This window comes from Rhinichthys klamathensis, unplaced genomic scaffold, assembly GCF_029890125.1.
Source record: "Rhinichthys klamathensis goyatoka isolate OS25496 unplaced genomic scaffold, OSU_Roscu_1.1 h1tg000487l_1, whole genome shotgun sequence".
NCBI lineage: Eukaryota > Metazoa > Chordata > Actinopteri > Cypriniformes > Leuciscidae > Rhinichthys > Rhinichthys klamathensis.
In genome coordinates this window covers 1,746,864-1,762,442 of record NW_026606974.1, presented here as the reverse complement: position 1 = coordinate 1,762,442, position 15,579 = coordinate 1,746,864, and positions in this window count along the sequence as shown.

Below are 15,579 nucleotides of genomic sequence, written 5' to 3'. Positions count from 1 at the left end.
TTTCGACAAGCCACAGAAGACAGAGAGGACACCGCCAAAGAAACTTGATGAACCGATAAGGGAGGGGAGCGACTGATCACTTCCTTCTTTATGCTATAGACAGTCTGTCTTAGTTGTTATTTACACCCTACTACAGGACTTTTCAATGCTAAAAAAGACTCAATGACAGACAATGTCTCTTTCCTTGCTGGCGTTTTTTTAGACTAGCTTGGAGATGTACGACACCCTTCCTGCAACACCTTTACATGGTTATGGGGTTAATTAAGTAGCCCTAACATTAATTTGTTGTCATTTAGAGTACATTAGAGCTCCTAATCCAGGAAGCCTTGGTTAACAAGTCCCACCTAGACAAAGATAGAAAAGGATTGTGCAAATGTGTTAATGGCTCTAAATTGGCTTGAAAACAAGAACTCCACCTTTTGCAAATGTTAGTTCATCAGTAACTCCTGTAATGTGTTTTAAACTCAGGTTGGTTGGATATAAATATAATGGGTGGGTCATATGCAGATTCATGTAACTTAATCATTTGTTCAAAAATTAATCAAGAATCTAATTTCCTGTAAATTGCCTTTTTCACATCGGTTCGGACAAGCTGTTTTGCAGGTTATTTGCATGCAAATATCAATAATAAGGTGATGTCAATTTAGAGAGGGGTTTGATGCCAAAAAAGGTGCAGAGGATAAAGAGGACAGGGAAAAGAATATGTGATCTACTTTTGTGTTTGCTGAGGATTTCAGCACAGAGCGTCTACGCAGCTCTCTGCACACTCACAGTGACGAAGGGGAATTTGTCACGTAAGCTGAATTATCCAAAGCAGGCCAAATGTAGGTGACTGAGTATTTATACCCAGAGGATATTTTAGCCAGCTCTGCTTTATTTTTAGACGAAGCCATCTGAGCAACGATCACATGCCGTTGACACAGTCACACATATTGTTCAGAAACACAACTATTTTGTTGCAAATCCATATGACGTCGATGTTGCCTTAAAAGGGAAGTTTCCAGATTTAGAGTTCAATCTGCTCAACAATGTTGGGTGTGAATTTAATTTTTATGCTCAAGGAATAATGCTGAAAATGTTCTGTTGTGGAACACATTGTTCTTGCACTGTATTATTATGCAATATTTTCTTCTGAAGCATTGATGTTTCTCGTTTTAATGTAATCAGGGGTCTTGAATTGTGATGATCCAAAGGGCATCTTGTGCTTCAACACCCTGTTCTCATGAGAACACATGACTATTTTATGTTTTGGCAAATTCTTGACTATTTGATGTGTACAAAAACATATGATTTTTAGGAAAAAGCAAATCGTTCGAGATCATACAAATTTGCCAAACCGTAAATGTATGTATTGCCATGAGTAATAAGTTTTAGTCAGTCAGTGTAGCTTTAAGCAGGTAACTTTTGCACATTGTGCAGTGTTATACTGTATATGCATGATGGAAATAGGTGAAAGTTTATAGTAAGTGGATTAGGAAAGTCCATGGATGTGTTTCAACATCCATGATCTCTCTCTCTGAACACATAGATGAGATTAAACTGTGCTTTAGAGTTATTGAAAGGATCTGAACATGGACTTGCACATCATGTTCCCCTTTTTAAAACTTGTTCAGAAGAGCTTGTGTTGCAACTTACTGTGTTGTATAATCATTCGCTCATTGACTTCTTTCTGCTCTTTTTGTCAATTAGATTTGAAAGTCAGAAACCACAAAGGCCATATCACAGACAGTTCGACCATCCTTCCTTTAGTCTTGCAGCACAGCAATCACAACAGATGAGTATAAAGATCGATTAATATCAGGACAAATTTCTTTCAAAATACTCTCACGTGAAGTCTTCCCTTCGCAAACACGCGCAGACAGCGCGCATGAAAAGCCAATCCATGTCACTAGGCTACAGTTTCCAAGATTTTTGCAAAGAAGACAGATTTGTAAATTAGTTCATTTTCTTTGTATCCTTATATTGCAAACCTGCAGAGCTTACATGCCCTTTGCAACATTGATTCATTAGATATAATTGCATATTTAATTCTGCATGCTCATTTCCACCAGTTTTTACTTTTAAATGATCTGCATCACCATTCAAAAGTAAAAAAAAAACTATATTTTTTATTCTGCAGGGATGCATACAATTTCTTGTGTCGCGACGCCCCGGATCCAGTGTAGATGGCATCACTGATTATAATGGGTTATATTTGCTTTTGTCGCGTACATCATGCCACTCGATATTTCACAATATCTCCAAAAATTTTATCGATAGTGTATTTCACTCAATATATAATCTTTAAAAACACTGTTGTTTTTTGTTTAAAGATGTAATCTAAAAATGAATAATTTTTCACACTGTTCATTATAATGTTGTGATTCACTTGTAAGCACTTAACATTTTTAAAAAAGCCCTTTATTTTTTAATTTATTAAGACAAAATAGTTTATAATTAATATCAGAGATTCCGTTATAGGCCATAATCGTCTTATTGGTATTGGAAATGCAGAATTTTATTATCGGTGTATCCGTTACACAAACATAAATTCTATGATTTATTTCTGCTAAATGTCTGTAAACTGTTCCAACTACACACACTAGAGCTCAAAACAGCACAAAAAATACCTGGAAGTAACCATGGGCACCTGGATTTTCCAATTTAGGTTAGGGATTGTTTTGTTGATACTGAGGCTGTACACAGCATGAAAAAGTGACGTGCCCACATTCATCAGAGGATGTTCCCATTTTTGTTGTGTCCCTTGAGAAGACAAAAGAACAGATAGAAAAGATAGAATAGGTTGTGTAAGTGGGTCAATACATAGCCGTTGTGATGTATAACCTGGTACCAATGACCTCTTTCAACATTATGCTGTGTAAGAAGTGTCCCAATTTTAGGAACACTAGAGTGTGCTTGCCACATGTTGAGAAGACTAGGTTATGAAGACCGGAGACAAGATAAAGAAAGAATGAAGGGTGAAGGTGAACAAAGAGATGAAATAGGAAATGTCTTTCATGTTCACATCCACGTCTTTGAATTCACATTCACAATTTTTTTAAGGTGACAGTTAAATTTGCAGACAGATTTTCAGGGTTTACACCTTTTTTCTTTTGCTCTTTTATAGTATAAAAAGCACACATGTAGCATATTTAGTAGCATAGTATTTTTTTGGTGACCTACAGATCTCCACACATGTAATGCAGGGAAAAACTATGGCGCCATAAAAAAACAAGATATTGTGACCACATATTAAAGGGTTAGTTCACCAAAAATAACTAAATCGGTCATTAATTACTCACCCGCATGTTGTTTCAAACCCAAACGACTTTTGTTAATCTTCGGAACACAAATTATTGAAATTAAGATAGTTGTAATGAAATCTGAGAGATTTCTGACCCTCTATTGAAAGTCTGTACCCCAAAAGTAGCAGAGGTCGTAAAAGAAATCCATATGAATCAAGCGGTTTAAACCAAGTCTTCTGAAGAGACATGATTTATATGATGAACAGATTTAATTTAGACTTTTATTAAACATTAATCAGCGAACATGCTTTAAGCAAGCAAAATGGTAAATGGAAGCTCAACTGTACTTGCATGATGCGCAAGAACAAACCTCATTGGTTCTTGCGGAAGCTCAAACGTGCCACGTAACATGCAAACATGAACTACATTGATAAGCAAACATGTTTGAGCTTCCATTTACCACATTGTGCTCTAAGTATGTTAGTCAATGTTGGGTGAATACACTTTCAAATTGAGGGACAGAAATCTCTCAGAGTTCATTAAAGATATCTTCTTTTGTGCTCTGAAAATGAAAGAAAGTCTTTTGGGTGAACTAACCCTTTAAGAAGTGTTTTCCATGACTTTTTAAATAATTCTCTCATTTTACACTGAACAAAATTCTAAATGCAACACTTTTGTTTTTGCCCCCATTTTTCATGAGCTGAACTCAAAGATCTAAGACTTTTTCTATGTACACAAAAGGCCTATTTCTCACAAATATTGTTCACAAATCTGTCTAAATCTGTGTTAGTGAGCACTTCTCCTTTGCCGAGATAATCCATCCACCTCACAGGTGTGGCATATCAAGATGCTGATTAGACAGCATGATTATTGCACAGGTGTGCCTTAGGCTGGCCACAATAAAAGGCTCCTCTAAAATGTGTCTTATCACACATCACAATGTCACAAATGTCGCAGGTTTTGATGAAGTGTGCAATTGGCATGCTGACTGCAGGAATGTCCACCAGAGCTGTTGCCCGTGAATTGAATGTTCATTTCTCTACCATAAGCCGTCTCCAAAGGCGTTTCAGAGAATTTGGCAGTATATCCAACCGGTCTCACAACTGCAGATCACGTGTAACCACACCAGTCCAGGACCTCCACATCCAGCATCTTCACCTCCAAGATCGTCTGAGACCAGCCACCCGGACAGCTGCTGCAACAATCGGTTTGCATAACCAAAGACTTTCTGCACAAACTGTCAGAAACCGTCTCAGGGAAGCTCATCTGCATGCTCGTCGTCCTCATCTGGATCTCGATCTGACTGTAGTTTGTCTTCGTAACCGACTTGAGTGGACAAATGTTCACATTCAATGGCGTCTGGCACTTTGGAGAGGTGTTCTCTGGAAGCTGAAAACATCCCAGTTCTTGCATGGCCACCATACTCACCGGACATGCCACACCTGTGAGGTGGATGGATTATCTCGGCAAAGGAGAAGTGCTCACTAACACAGATTTAGACAGATTTTTTAACAATATTTGAGAGAAATAGGCCTTTTGTGTACATAGAAAAAGTCTTAGATCTTTGAGTTCAGCTCATGAAAAATGGGGGCAAAAACAAAAGTGTTGCGTTTAGAATTTTGTTCAGTGTAGTTATCATGGCCACAATACATACAATACTACCCTATCCATAGGAAATGAAAAGTCAAGTTGATTGCATTGTGGAATATGCTGCACTATTCCAGTCAGGCTACGTCTACATTAATCCGTATACTTTTGAAAACGGTGTTTTCATTTCAAAAACGCTCCCCGGCGTTTTCACTATAGCATTTTCAAGTGTTTTCCAAAAGTTGCTTATTCACACTGAAATGTCTGAAAATGCTTTAATTATCTTAGTGCGCATGCATAAAACATAATAAAAGCTCACAAGATGATACCAAGAGAGCAGACATAATAAAGTTCTCACGCTATTCTTCTGGCAACATTGTTTTATTATAGCAAAATCCACCACTCAGTGTTGCGTCCAGGTTGCACACAAAAAAAGTGTGGTCTAAAAAGCAATTGTCAGCATGTTTGCAGCAGGAAAGCAATTGCGAGTAAATTTTCTGTCATCTTTGCAGGAATGCAATATGAAGATTCTACAAAGGAACATTTCTCTTTAGCAACACTATGGTAGCATATAGCAGAGGACGTTATTGAGTGCACTCATTCAATCCTACATTGCACCGCAATAACGAGTGTACAGCCGATGTACTTTCAACAGCTGTCCGAATTCGCTCACTCGTTTTCATTCACTCCTTCAAGTGAACTGTATTAGTAGACTAATGTAGGAATAGTAAATGAGGGTTTAGGGGGCGATTTCGGATTCAGCCAGTATAAGCTCTGTCATATGCTGCATATTTTGGAAAATGTAGTAGCCTAGGTCACCCGGGTAGCAACAGTGAAATTACTTGGATCTTTTCATTTTGGTGAAAAACCTGAGAAGTATTAGACAAAAGTCTAGATTAAACAGTTGAGATCTCATTTGGGACTTTCTTTTCAGAGATTACCTCAAAAAGATGATTCTTACTAGATAACACTTAAGTTATCTGAAAAATTTCACTAAAAACAAATGACTGAAATAAGTGAGATGACCTAGATAAATGTTTTTTTGTACACAGTTGCATAAAATGTTAAAAATAGTCAATAATTTATTTTTAATAGGCATACACATCATTTTATGATAAAAATTAGCAGAGCTAAAAAAATGGTTGATTTTAACTAGTCTAACTTGGAACTAGTTTTCTTATACAGGTATGCAATTAATCTGGTTCTTTTCACAAACTGAACAGAACAAATAAAAAGAGCTGAACTATAGGTCCCTAAGGAGAAGCTTGGCCTATTTTAGCATACCAGTTTGTATAGAAATACTTTACATTGAAGTGTTTCTCTGGTGGTACTATATAAAATAACATTTCCACGACCTTGCTTAACATACTCAAAGAAGATGCCAAAGCAAGAATCCTTGTTTTCAAAGTATGCTCTTGCAGTTGCTAGGCATCTATTGAACTGAGCTGAAGGTTTGGCTGGGATCTGAGAGAACAGGTGTAGGCCTCATCTAGTCACTGCCTTATTGAAGCAACTGCCTGGACCACAGAAACACACTCCTACTGCCCGTCAAGAAGATGATATCAAACGTCTACTATTTCAAAGGATTAAAGTGCTCAAAAGGCACACTTACTCACACAAAGGGGACTACGGGGAATTCTGGGGCATTATTTTAAAGATGACTCTTCAATGAGCACAGCTGTCTCTGTCTACTCCTGATAAACCAGTGGAAGACATTTGTGAGGGGCATTATGTCCTCGTCACAGCTGTGCAGCTGCAGCATGGAGCACGATAGGCATTCCAGGAATGGTTGGAATATTTAGTGGTTTTATCCTGGAGCCTTGAGTCATTCTCAGTGACTTCGTCATTGGCTCAAAGACTTAGAAAGAAAACATTTGTTATAATTCATCACTGTGTGAGCTGCAGAATATGAAGTCATGCAAGCTTGTACTGCAGCTATTTAAGACTGGCATGTGATGAAATCCTTTCAAACACCTTTAAATATTAGCTGTTATGTTTCATTTTAAAGGCCATTGTACAGTAATTATTTGAGCTATGCCAATTGTAGTAAGATTAATGAAGATTAATGTAGTGCATTATCTAGATCTGTTAGTCAAAAAATGTTCTATTTGTACCTTAACCATTATTTTCAAAGATGTTTTTAAGTATATTAACCCCTCTTTTTTATTTGAAATCATGAACACAACCTGAACTAACCTTGCCTTGTCATAAAAAGGGAAAATAATCTAATATTTTAATAGACTTATTGACTTTGACACATGGGTTCTATCCGTGATATCATTTCCTGATTTGTCCTGTTTTTGCATGTTGGTTGGACCAAATGTCTTGAATTTGCCGGACGAATGTTTTTCAAATACTAATAAGCAGTGGAGCAGTTTAAAATATATTTTTTATAAGAAATAAAAAAAATATATATATATACAGGTCCTTCTCAAAAAATTAGCATATTGTGATAAAGTTCATTATTTTCCATAATGTAATGATAAAAATTAAACTTTCATATATTTTAGATTAATTGCACACCAACTGAAATATTTTAGGTCTTTTATTGTTTTAATATTGATGATTTTGGCATACAGCTCATGAAAACCCAAAATTCCTGTCTCAAAAAATTAACATATTTCATCCGACCAATAAAAGAAGTGTTTTTAATTTTTTTTTTAAAGTCAACCTTCAAATAATTATGTTCAGTTATGCACTCAATAGTCAATACTTGGTCGGGAATCCTTTTGCAGAAATGACTGCTTCAATGCGGCGTGGCATGGAGGCAATCAGCCTGTGGCACTGCTGAGGTGTTATGGAGGCCCAGGATGCTTCGATAGCGGCCTTAAGCTCATCCAGAGTGTTGGGTCTTGCGTCTCTCAACTTTCTCTTCACAATATCCCACAGATTCTCTATGGGGTTCAGGTCAGAAGAGTTGGCAGGCCAATTGAGCACAGTAATACCATGGTCAGTAAACCATTTACCAGTGGTTTTGGCACTGTGAGCAGGTGCCAGGTCGTGCTGAAAAATGAAATCTTCATCTCCATAAAGCTTTTCAGCAGATGGAAGCATGAAGTTCTCCAAAATCTCCTGATAGCTAGCTGCATTGACCCTGCCCTTGATAAAACACAGTTCACCAACACCAGCAGCTGACATGGCACCCCAGACCATCACTGACTGTGGGTACTTGACACTGGACTTCAGGCATTTTGGCATTTCCTTCTCCCCAGTCTTCCTCCAGACTCTGGCACCTTGATTTCCGAATGACATGCAAAACTGAGCAACAGTCCAGTGCTGCTTCTCTGTAGCCCAGGTCAGGCGCTTCTGCCGCTGTTTCTGGTTCAAAAGTGGCTTGACCTGGGGAATGCGGCACCTGTAGCCCATTTCCTGCACACGCCTGTGCACGGTGGCTCTGGATGTTTCTACTCCAGACTCAGTCCACTGCTTCCGCAGGTTCCCCAAGGTCTGGAATCGGTCCTTCTCCACAATCTTCCTCAGGGTCCGGTCACCTCTTCTCGTTGTGCAGTGTTTTTTGGCACACTTTTTCCTTCCCACAGACTTCCCACTGAGGTGCCTTGATACAGCACTCTGGGAACAGCCTATTTGTTCAGAAATTTCTTTCTGTCTTACCCTCTTGCTTGAGGGTGTCAATGATGGCCTTCTGGACAGCAGTCAGGTCGGCAGTCTTACCCATGATTGCGGTTTTGAGTAATGAAACAGGCTGGGAGTTTTTAAAAGCCTCAGGAATCTTTTTCAGGTGTTTAGAGTTAATTAGTTGATTCAGATGATTAGGTTAATAGCTTGTTTAGAGACCCTTTTCATGATATGCTAATTTTTTGAGACAGGAATTTTGGGTTTTCATGAGCTGTATGCCAAAATCATCAGTATTAAAACAATAAAAGACCTGAAATATTTCAGTTGGTGTGCAATGAATCTAAAATATATGAAAGTTTAATTTTTATCATTACATTATGATGAACTTTATCACAATATGCTAATTTTTTGAGAAGGACCTGTATATATTTCAAACTCCTTAATAATGTTTTCATTTCAAGATGTTAAAGAAGCTTTTTTTCTTCATTATGATATAAGGACAGTTTGATCAACCTAATACTTTTTTTACTTTATGCACCCCAAAAAATGCACAAATAGAATTCAATTTTAAACAGAAAATTGGTCATCACAGAATATGTAGATTCTAATCTGAATTGCATTTTAGTGTATTTTATATAAATTATGTATTTTTGAATAAATGAATAGATAGCACAAAAATAAGCGTAATGTCATTGATTGAAATTTTCACAGACTTTTAAATTGCATGTAAACACATTTTCAATAAAGCATAGTATTATTAAATGTAGTAACTGTCCACTTTAAACATAATCACTTAGTATCACTGGGATGTCCCATTTCTAAAAATACCAGTGAAGGCCGATGAGGATTATGGGAGTTTCCTACCACTCTGATCACTACCTTTTCACATGCAGGTTATAAACAGGTTTAGTGTAACGAGATAAGGGGCTATTTTTGGTACCCTTATATCTGTTTAAAGGACAGACTAAACTATTTTTAGTAAATCTTTGGCTTGTGATTTCTATTTTTAGCTCGTCCAGTTTCCAAATGCAGGAACTTTCCAGCCCGAAATATTTGTTCATGTCCTAAGTGTACACACCAGGGTGTTTATTTTAGCATCAAAGCGAGAAACAACCATATGGTCAGTGTTCATAAGCTGCCCTGAGGGAAAGCGTCCTTTAAGAAGCAGCTTGCCTGTTTTTCTGCACATTTCCTGTGAAGAAAGAAGTATTATTGTATCATCTTCATTTGTTTGTCTGGTGCAATCAATAAGTCCATGTGAATAGCAAAATAAAGCTGTGATAATACATATGACAGCTAATAAAGATTTGGTGTTTCACAAAGATTCCCATTCTCTGTGAGTTTTGCAGCTCTAGCTGTATTTTGCAGGTCTGAGAGGAAGCTCTGCATGATCTATATAACACGGTTGAGCTCTGCTGCAGGAGGTGGTGCTGTGGTTTGGATGAGTTTGAAGGGGAAGCACGCCATACTAATTTCAGCCACAGCTGAAGCTGTGTCATATCACACTATTGATGCTGACATACACATAGTTAGCTGAACTACTTTCAATATATGAGCAATATCCACAAACCTCACAAACCCTGATATAAATCAAGATGGAGCACTGTATGTGAATAACTACTCAGTGCTCAGCAATAAAGTACCAAACGCTGCAGATAAGTGATAAAAGAATTAGATTACATTTCGACGAGCTGCAGGTCGCGCATGGTTTGAGGTTAAATTGAGGACAGGGAAGCGTAACAGCGAAGGATCTGGGCTGCCAATACAAAAGTTGCAGGTTGAATTAATCCCATAGCACTTAACCGCAAATTACTCCGGGAGGCTGTCCATGCTATCAGTGTCAATCGCTTGGGATAAAAGCACATGCTAATGCTAACTTCTAAATGTTGACATGTTTAATGTATAGGAAACCGTTGCTAATGTAGCAAATTGACACTTAAACAACTAAAAGTTAGATGTTTTATTGCTAAAACACTTTTCATAATTTCAGAATTTTCACTATTAGCAGGGATACATGCCCCAATGAAACGGGGTTGAGGGTGAAATTGGAAGAGGATTGAGTGGCCTTGTTGTGAAACTACAAGGACCTTATGGCTCAGAGAGGCTCCTACTTAGTAAAAAGGAAGGCCTTTCCTCTTATTAACAAAGATTTAATTTCATTAAGTGCAGCAGATGCCTAGATGGCAGTGAGATCAACAAACTCCCTTGAAAAGTTCTGCTGTGACCAACAGATGTCTGTGCTCGCAGCACTGCGAATAGGGCATAGTATGTCCCGATTCCTGTGGGTCATCAAAGGGCACTTTTTTTTTTGCCTGCACACACTTCTCACTTTTATTTATTTACAATATTCTTTTCAACAGCAAATTATTTGTAGTGTGTATTCTGTTTTAACACTTTTTGAAAAGCACCCTGCTTGAATCTACATAAAATAAAGCGTTTAGATGCTGCATCGTTCCAGATTTTAGTAAAGTACCTCACCACAGAAATGTTAGTAAACACAAACTACTCTTGTATAAGGTGACATTTAAAGGATAAACATTAGAGAGTTTGCTGAACTTTAGTACATCAGCCTGACAGATAATATTTAACCACTCTTGACACAATCTTGGGGTCAGGTAGTTTTTTATTATTATTATTTTGTTTGAATGATTTTATTCAGCAAGTATGAATTAAAGTGATCAAATACAGTAAATGAAAAATGATCAGTCTAGACAAAAATATTAGGCAGCACAACTGTTTTCAACATTGATAATAAGAAATGTTTCATGAGCACCAAATCAGCATTTTAGAATGATTTCTGAAGGATCGTGTGACACTGAAGACTAGAGAAATGATGCTGAAAATGCATTGAAGGAATAAATTACATTATAAAATACCTTACAAAAGAAAACAGTTATTTATTGGTTTACTGCATTTTGATCAAATGAATGCCTTGGTGAGAATAGACTTTTTTAGAATCACCTTATGTAAAATTACCTTCAGTCCCCTTCCTTCATCCAAGCCTTTATTTGTAAACAGTTTGTAGCTAAACTAAAAAAATGACATTTTCCCCGACAATTATATGCAAAGAATACATTTTATTCATAGCCTATAGCATTTGTTATTACTTTTGGTGATAATTAAAATATAATGCTTCTTGCTTAAAAAAAAAGTAAAGGTTTGCTGGACAAAACAGTTGCATAACTGACTTGCTCCAGGTGGTACAGAGGAAATAAGTAGAATAGTTTTGCATGTTTATTTGACATTTTATGTATTTAAATGTAATGCAACAGGGATGTTTCCACAGAAGCTTATTTAGTTAAGGTCATGAGTCAATAAATGCCAGCTACAAATTTGTTTTCATTATTTAGACCACAAGTCTGTGTGGTCTAACCAAAACCTTCACATATCAGTGAATCATCAGTCATGACAGTATATATGTGCGATTTTAATGGTTAATGTTTGCCACCCGCACCACCACCCACGGTCATGTACAGTATGAGAGGCAAGTATACAGCATGCACACTCTTTTTTTGTGCTATGGGAAAAACTAATAAAACAACACTGAGCTGGTGGAAGTTGGAGGGATGTTTAGGTGTATCATTACAAAGTGCATTACAGTGCACCTATTTTTGTCAAATGCTCAAGCTGCTGTATTCTTCAGATACTATTGTGCATCAATAAGAGTGCATAGAACCCTCTGACATTTACAAAAGCTAAAGCAGATCAGATGGCGGCATGGGAGAAATGTACTTTCGGGACTTCATAATGACTCAGAGTAAGATGTCTTAGCAGTAAGAAAAGCACAAGGCCTGATCGTATTACCTTGTTCAAAGAGTAATGGCAGTGCAGCGATTGTAAAGACACAGAGTGCTGTATCATAGCTGGACTGATCAAGAGATGAGTATAGAGATTTCAAGTTTTGTGATTCAGTTTTGCAGAAATACCGCTCTTTGGCCCATTCTTTCTTTGATGAACTTTATGCATAATACTACATATGTTATGTCAACGCATTCTCACCCCAAGGCGTCACTAAAATGACAATTTTGACCATGCTTCAAGATTCGACGCTTTAGGCACCCTTTAGCGTCAGTTACATGACGCGATCCAACATTTTTTTATCAATCCCAAACATACTTCCTAATTTTCATTTTCATTTTCAAGTTATGACATTTTGATTCAAGTCACATTTAAAATAAAAATGCATTGATGAATCATTCATAACAAATAAAAAAAATAAAAAGGAAACTTTGAAGAAGTCCTGAATTAAGAAATCAACTTTCCTTGGGCTTTTGGCATATAAGAGATAATCACACTATAAGAATATCCTGTAAGTTTCAGAACGGATAACTTCCTTGTTAGTCCAAAAACAGCTTTTATTGAAACCAAGCCCAGAGAACGAGTCGTTGTGGAATGTGCCTATCTGTGAAAGACTGCCTCTGCAGAAGAAAATCCAGATCACTGGACTAAAAATAACATTACCTTCCAAAGGATTCTAATGCTAGGAATGTGGTTATTTATTTTCAACAATGTGAATGTCTCAGTTGAGCATTATTTATTTGTATTCGGTACATTTCACTGTGGATTCTTCGGTAAATCAGTCGCAATTTCGGCGCATGCTTTGCAAACAGACTTTTATAATGTATACTCAACAGTAATGCCACAACATCAAGCGTAGCGTCAGTTCTGGCAGGTCACGTTAGTCAAGCTCGCATCAGCTGACTCTCAGCTGATCCACGTCTGCCTATGACGCCTATCACTGTATACATATATAAGCTCCTTCAGTATTCAGCATCAGGAGTGAATTACCCTCCTCCATCCCCAGCTCCTCCTCTCGTCAGTCAGTATTTGGCATTCTGATTCCCCTTGAATCATAATAAATTCTCGAATTATGTTGTACTATAAAATCTTGAATTAATGATATCTGCAATACATTCATGTTTGTTCTGTTCTGTTTACCCTAAGGGGGGTTATTGCTGAGTTCTCACCCAGAACGGAACCCGCCAATCCAAATTGTATGCTAATTGTCAATCGTATTTGACGATAGTGGTCCTGACAGAATTGTAAGTAACTGTGGTTAATTCTAATGCCTGATCTGATCTGTGAACAGTGATTTTTAATATGTAATTCATGTACAGTCAGATGTTCTTTGTCTATGTGTCGGTAAATCAAACCAGTGACTAAACAGTCAACTACACATTGTTTCTCTTAGTAGGATGAAAATAATCTGTTATTTAAAGGTGCTCTAAGCGATGTCACGCGTTTTTTAGGCCAAACCATTTTTTGTCACATACAGCAAACATCTCCTCACTAACCGCTGGCTGCCTGTCCCCTGAACACACTGTAAAGAAACTCGATCTCTGTAGACAGCCCAGGCTCCACAAACAGCAGCAAACACAAACTGGGCTAACCCGCTCCACGAAACATGACAAACAGTTCCAGCCAATCACCGACAAGAAGGACTTGGGGGCGGGGTTTGGGGGGTTAGTGCGCGGATGAGGAGGAGGGAGGGTCTAGCTAGCCTCCGTTTTGTTTGACAATACTTTAAACGTCAACAAGAAGTGACGTCACCCGACATCGCTTAGAGAACCTTTAAACTGTGATTAAATCATATATAGAAACTAAAGTGATTAAAAAATGCTCCCTTTACAATCGCTTGAGCTGTCAATCAAATAACGCAAGTTTATCGGAAAAGTTCTGGACTCTCGCCAAAACTCCCGTTATAATCAACAAATCTCTTATTTACATCGTGTTTGCACTGTTAGTTATGATGAAAGCATTCATGAGTGTGCAGAAATCGTGTTGCAATGATGAGATCACTGCATTCATGTGCTCAACATGTCTGTGATCGGCTACAATGCTCATCACTGCAACCTTTCATGGCACGATCTATAAATGCTATCTCAATATAATGCAATAGATCTAAATGTAATGCTATAATCAACCCTTTTCACAATTAGTTAACCTATAATAGTAAAAACGTGCTAAAAAAATTTCAAGAGAGTTCCATATGTAATATTTAGCTATTTCCATATGCAAAGATGTTAGCCAATCACAGAAGTGGGCATTTACAGCGAAGGCTCAAAGCAGACATACCCCTTAAAACAGAGCGTTCAAACCAGAGGGCTAAAATCAGGATAGGAAAAATCCCTTTTATTTTTAAATTATGACAAATTTTGATGCAAAAATCATACTAACATTGTAGAACAATAAAACAATGCAGTTCGTGACCACTTTAAATCTGGACATAAAACCCTTGTTTTTATCGCAATAGTTGATTGATAAATACACTCCTAAATAAAAAGGTTCCAAACGTTCGCAGAGATGCCATAGAAGAACAATTTTTGATTCCCCAAAGAACCTTTCAGTAAACAGTTCTTAAAAGAACCATATTTTTATTCATATGAATAACATTTTAATAATCTAAAGAACTTTTTTCCACTAGAACCTTTTGTGCAATGGAATGGTTCCATGAATGTTAAAGGTTCTTCATAGAACCATTGATCGAATAAAGAACATACATTTTTCAATAGTGTAGTAGGTATTATTTACCGTTGTCCAGGACACATCAGGATGGATTAGTGTTTACATAAATCATTTTAATGGGTTTTGGGGAACACAAATATGGTTTGAGTGATCTAAGGGATCACAAAACACACTTGTGTATGTCTAGATATAGTGCTGTCCACTAGGGGCATTAGACACTGTAAAGTTCCACAGAGAACATGTGAAATAATCAGTTATTTGTTGCACAGTGTCCTTTCATCTTGTTAGTGACCTGTGCTAGTGGGTAACACAATGGACTTCTTCAAGAGCAGCTAATAGGCCCTTCATGACATGGCACATGTTGACCTGCCCTAAGAGCTGACAGATCAGTGGTCAAAGTCAGTGGAGGGTTAATGAGTAGGTTGAGGTTAAGTTTAGGGTTGATCTAAGGATTTGGTCAATCTGCCCCTTGAACACCTCATGTCATAAAGAGCAAATGCATCTATTAGCCTTTAGCCCAAGGGTTATGTGACCTGACCTTGTAGATGTCTAAAAAAGCCTGAAGACACATTTAGATGGAAAAAAACATTTTTTATTTTTTTTGTAATGATCACAGAATGAGATAAAATAATGTTTTAGAAATACATTTCAATTTCATTGTAAAGAAGAACATGTATGTTAACTGTATGTTAATGAGAGGTGTGAGTGTGTGTGTATGTTGAGGAAG